Source organism: Panthera uncia (assembly GCF_023721935.1).
Source record: "Panthera uncia isolate 11264 chromosome C1 unlocalized genomic scaffold, Puncia_PCG_1.0 HiC_scaffold_4, whole genome shotgun sequence".
Lineage (NCBI taxonomy): Eukaryota > Metazoa > Chordata > Mammalia > Carnivora > Felidae > Panthera > Panthera uncia.
Window position 1 is genome coordinate 84,302,482 of NW_026057585.1, and position 6,606 is coordinate 84,309,087.

Below are 6,606 nucleotides of genomic sequence, written 5' to 3' on the forward strand. Positions count from 1 at the left end.
TAAATAAATAAAAATATAAATAAATATAAAATATATAAATAAATATAAATAAATATAAAAAATAAATAAAAATATAAAAAATATAAATATAAATAAATAAAAAATAACTACCATTTTTAAAATACCTATCCAGGCAATGTGAACACCTTTTACAATTCTTATCGGTAACCCCCAAGATAAAGCCTATCTGATAAAGACCACCTGTGGTCTGACAAACTTAGGCTTATCAACTTAATGCTGCAAGGGAGACTGCACACCAGAGAAATCACAGGGCATCTCACCTAGCACAGGAGGAGATAGAGTTATTCTAGGATTTGGGGGAAAGATGGGGTGTAGGTAAAATTTAAAAGAAGCAGTGTTTTGATAGCCTCAAAGCACAGCAGGCTACATGTAAGGGGATTATCATCAGGCCTGAGCTAACAAGAGGACTCGGGATCTTGTTTCCTTGGAAACTACAACGTGAGGATAAATGTGGAATGTTGTATCTGGAAACCCCTTATCTGAAGCTCTGCACCTGGGTTGGAAATCGAGGCTGCTCCTCTGTGTCAAAGTAACTCAAATCCTCCAGGCCGGAGTGGAATATTCCATTCTTACTGATCTTTTAAATGGCAAATATTCTGAAAATCTGTGATTTTTCTGCATTATGTCCTTTTGTTAATTGACAAAAACAATTCTCATGGTTTGCACCCATCAATGTGAGATTAACTCCTTGGTAACAGATAAGGAATCTGGTGTTCTCTAGAGGTTCTGGGTACTTGCCCAATGCTGTACAGCTATTAAGTTCAGAGCTGGGATTCATACATATTCTATGACACAACAATTCTACCCCTAACTAAATACTCAACAGATATGAATACCTATGTGTTCCAAAAACCAAGTATAGGAATGTTCATAATAGCATTTTTTAGGACTAAGCATTTTTTTGAATTTATTTTTATTGAGTTATAATTGACATACAATACAATGTCACGTACAGATATTAAGTGTTCAGATCAGTGAATTTTGACATTTGTATGCATCCATGGAACTAGCACCCATATCAAGATATAGAATATTTCCTCATAATCCAGGGAAGTTTCCTTGAGCTGTGCTCCTTTCTATCACATATTTTATGGGGGGGGGGGGGGGGGAAGGAATGTAGCAAATGGGTCAGAGTTGTACAAAAACAAAAACATCAAAAACTGCAGGTTTGTGCATGTTGCTATATCAAGTTGTGCTCCTTTCTAATCAATTTCCCTCATCCCCAGAAATCACTTTCTAATTTTTATCACTACAGATTTGTTTTCCCTATTCTTGGACTTCGTAGAGATGGAGTCATATTTTATGTATTGTTTGGTGTTAGGCTTATTTCAATTAACATAAGATTTTTGAGACTTATCCATGATATTGCATATATCAGTGGTTTGGTCTTTTTTATTGCTGGGTACTATTTTATCATACAAATATACTACAATTTGATTATCCATTCTCTTATTCATGGACATATGGACTGTTTCCAGTTTAAGGCTATTATGAAGAAGGCCAGAGAAGCATTTATTTTTACTAATTCCCACCTGGAAATAACCTGAGTGTCCATCAACAGTAGGATGGATAAATTGTAGTAGTATTAGAGAACACAAAAATAAATGTCCTACTGCTATGTGAGCAATGTAGGTGAACTCATGCAAACATAATACATAGTGGGACGCCTGGCTGGCTCAGTCAGTGGAGCATGCAACCCTTGGTCTCTGGGTTGTGAGTTCAATCCCCACGTTGGGTGTGGAGCCTACTTTAAAAAAAATTAAAAAATAACATAATGCTTAGCCAAAGAAGCCAGACAAAAATGAGTACATTCTGTATCAATCCATTTTTCTTAGATTCAAAATGAGCAAAATCATATTATTAAAAGTCAGGATAGTATGTAGTTAGTTTTAAGAAAGAGAGGGAGTACTAGGAATGGGCACATGAGGTGAGCTTCTAAGATGCTGGTAGCAGTCTTTCTTCATTTGGGTGGTGATTATATGTATGTGTTTACTTTGTGAAAATTCATCAAGTCATATACATGTGATGTGTCCTCTTCTGAAGTATGCTATGCTTCAGTAAATAAGTTTCGTATTTTAAAAATAGAGTGTCATTATGACCAATATGGTAATCTTTCTAGGGAATGGGAAGGAAGGGTCAATGGAGATACGGTACTCACTTAGGTTGCAGTGAAGGCTGCATTCAAATTAGGACTCATCATACATTGCTAGTGGAAATGCAAAATCTTATAGCCACTTTGGGAAACAGTTTGGTAGTTTTTTAGATGAAACAAATTTACCATATGATCCAGCAACCCCATTCCTAGGTATTTTACCCAAGAGAAATGAAAACACATTTTTATATAAAGATCTGTACATAAATGTGTAAAACAGCTTTATTCATAATAAACCAAAGCTGGAAATAACTCAAATTTCCATCAGCTACTGAATAAGTAAACAAATTGTGGTACATTCATACAACGGAACACTATTCAGCTATAAAAAGAATCAGACTACTGAAACATGGAATGGATTAGTGAGACATGCCCAACACGGACGAATCTCAAAAGCATATGCTAAATGAAAGAAGTCAGGCACAAAAGTCAGGCACACAATCATATTGTGTGACTCCATTTATGAGACATTCCGGAAAAGGCAAAACTGTAGGGATAGAAATCAAATTAACGGTTGGGGGGGGGGGGTGGGGTTGGGGGCAGGGGATTAACTGCCAAGGGGCATAAGGGCAGTTTTGAGGTTGAGAGAAATGTTTTATGTCTTGATTGTGGTGATTACACAACTGTATACATCCATCAAAACTCCTTAATCTATATACTAAGATGGGTAAATTTTATTGTATGCAAATTATATCTTATTAAACTTAAAAAAAAAAAAAAAAGGCAGTGCGATGAGAAGAGCCAGCGCAATGAAGTGGCATTCATGAGGTGGGTAGTGTGGAGTTGCAGAAAGGATATACAAGTTGTGGGTTGCATGAATGTTCTGAGGGCCTAAAAGTGATCTTGGGATAAGGTAACAATGGAAGCAAAAAACAAGTGAACATCCATGTTTATTCCAATGTGTGACTCCCTCTCAGGAGACAGAAAATGTAGATTCTGTAGAAGCCATCCAAAATAATCGCTTGCAAAATCTAGCGCATGCTATGTGCCAAGTACTGTCCTAAAGACTTCTTATATTATTTAATCCTCACAACCCTAAGTAGAGACAGAACTCAAACCCAGGCGGTCTGACTTCGGAGCTAACCATAGCCTGACACGATGTCACTTTTCAAGCGGAATTGATAACCCTGTTGCAGAGACAACCTGGCAAACGGGAGTAGGCAAAGTAGTCATTGATTCCAGTAAGAGCTAAGGAATACGAATTGCTTTCCCCAAATTGATAACTTTCATTTTTGGCTTCAAAATCTAGAGGTTTTACTCAATCGTATAGGCCAAAGGGCAATGTGGTAGCCAGCCTACAAGATGGACCCCAATGATTCTTACCTCCTGGTATGTACCCACATGGGTGACACCGTCCCACATTGAATAGTGTCAATAATTTGACCTCTGTAACCAGTAAGCTATTGTAGAAATGATGAAGAGTGGCATCTGAAGGTAGATCATGAAAGACATTGCAGCTTCTACCTTGCTCCTCTTGGTTTTAGTCTGGTTCCAAAATCTACTCCCTTTCTTGGCTGATTATATTTTTTTTTAATTTTTTTTTTAACGTTTATTTATTTTTGAGACAGAGAGAGACAGAGCATGAACGGGGATGGGTCACAGAGAGAGGGAGACACAGAATCTGAAACAGGCTCCAGGCTCTGAGCTGTCAGCACAGAGCCCGACGCGGGGCTCAAACTCACGGAACGCGAGATCGTGACCTGAGCCGAAGTCGGCCGCTTAACCGACTGAGCCACCCAGGTGCCCCAATGGCTGATTATATTTTTTAAGATAGCCACCACAATAGCTATTCAACATGCTCTTCTACTTTGTCATCTTCTCATTAAGAGAAGGGATTTATGTCCACTCCCCTCAAGTCTGGATGGACTTCTGTTCAACCAATAGAGTACTGCAGAAGTAAGGTAATGTGACTTCTGAGGACAGGTCAGAAAATGTATGCATCTTCAGCTTTCTTTACTGAATCCCTTCACTTGTGTTTGGGAGTCTGGAGCCACCACAGAAGAAGTCTGATTATCTTGACCCACCATGCTGGGGAAGGCCAAGCTATATATGGAGGGGTCCCAGGTCAGTGCTCCAGTCAGCATTACTGGACTTCCAGAATCCCAGCCCGAGCACTAAATATACAAATAAACAACCTTTAGAGACGATTCCAGCCCCAGGAAGTATCCCTCAGCTTTTGAATCTTCCCAACTGAGGACCCAGACATTGTAGAATAAAGACCAGTCAGCCCCACAGTGCCCTGTCCAAATTCTTGATCAACAGAGTCTGTGGGCATATTTAAATGCTTGCTTTAAGCCACTAAATTTTGGGGTAGTTTGTTATATAGAAACAATAAGCAGGATATCCTGCAACTCCTGACAGTTTGGGCCTTCCCAAAAACGGCCCCTCCTCCAAGACCTTTGAGCTGGCCGTTAGTCGAAGACAGCTATACTGCAGGTAACTTATGATCTTAAACCGAAAGAATGGAACTAAAGCGCTAAACTTTGAGGGTTGAGCGGCTGAAGGCCTTCCTGAAGAACTAAATATCCTTCTCTGTTTATACTCTATACTTCCCCTACAGTGATTTTTAAGGCTGAGAAAATGGATAAATGGATTTACACAATGAAGATGGTCATAAACATAGCCTACCGCCTTTTCTTTTTCGGGCTGCTGTAACAAAGTATCACAGACTGCATAGCTTGTAAACAACAGAAATTCATTTCTCAAGAGTTCTGGAGGCTGAGAAGTTCAAGATCAAGGGGCCAGCAAGGTTACACTCTAGTGATGGCCCTCTTTCTGGTCCACAGTCAGTGCCTTCTGGCTGGGTCCTCACATGGTGGTAGAGATAAGGTATCTAATTCCATTTGTGAAGGCAGGGCCCAAGCACCTTCCAAAGACAGGCTCCACCTCTTAATACTATCGTCTTTGGGGGTTAGGATTTCAACACATCAATTTGGGGGGGAGAACCCCCCTAAATTCAGGCCATAGTACCTACAAAATAAAACTTTCTTCAATTTATTGAGAGAAAATAAGTTGTCGCTGAGTCTACAGAATGACCAGGATGTGGCAGTGACAATGTCTGAGAGGCACCTGTTATTAATTTTAAAAATTACCAGCACCAAAGATTCAAACTAATACATTCCTCTCCTTGAGATGGTATCTCAAAATCTTTTCACTCATACCTTATGAAGATTCATCCTGTGTTGTATTTTGACTCATAATGGTGAGTATAAAATCAAGGAACAGTGGTGGTGTCCAATATTTCACCAAATAGAAGCCCCATGAGGAAATAAATTTTCTTCACTGTTGTATTCTCATTGCCTAGCATAGCGTTTATAACAAAGCAAGCACTTAAACTGGAAAATAAAATCACAGAAGAAAAAAAGAGAATGGGTTTATTCTCTGATGGATATGAAGCTCCCTATTACCACAGTTAGGCTTTTAACTGTTTAAGTCAACAAGCAAGACAAACTGTTTTCTAGGCTGAAGGGCATAATGGGATATGCCTACTGGTAAACCGGCAATCAATCAATCAATCACCCAACAATACTTGACTCAATGTGAATTTTTATTAACACACATTTTTCAAAGTTTGTACAAACCAAAACATTCCTGTGTTTCAAAGTGTCCATTATACAAACATACAAATAAACAAAAGGTGTTACCAAAAGTTAGCTACTCAATTTCATGGTAAAACAGTGTCATGATTTTTAAAAACCAAAACTTCAAGACTGAGGTTTCTTCCTTCACTTTTTGGAACTTGTGGAAAGTTAGAAAATGTGTGAATCTGCTTTGTATTAAATGCCAACACCTTAAAAAAAGATTTAGTATAAAACTAAGTATGTGTTTTTATATTGTCACTTCATGAAACAGAATTTCTCAAGTCTTCCAAATTAAAAAAAAAAAAACAAACCCAAAACCATGACTGTAACTTTTTTTCATAATCTTTTCCCCAGAGTCAAACGTAAATGCATCTGAAAAATATTATCTGACAGTTTATCTTTACCTAAAAGTTTCTCATTCAAAAAGTTACAAAAGTGTTTAGCACTGTCGTCTCCCTTGCTTGGAAGGGAAAATGACCTCCCCTACTAGAGTGATAGATGAGCAACGTGGTCCATTGTTTCTTTTATCAGAAAGAAGCCACCCATTTCCACATTTCTGTCCAATTCTGTGCATGGCTCCACTTGTGAGAATGTTATCACAGATTACAAGCACTGGCTTTTAGGAAATGCCTAGCAAGTTAAACTGACTGCTTACAATTTTGGTGCACTGAGGTACAAAGTTCATCTGTCCTCATGGTTACCTCGAGCCTCAGGACCCCTCTGCATTAATGATTCCAAGGTAGTTGATTTTACTGTGTTTCACGGCATATCACACACCTCTCATTTCTTTCACAAACATCCCATGGAGGACCTGAGAGAATGGTGAGAAGTGCAAATCTATCTCCTCTCCCG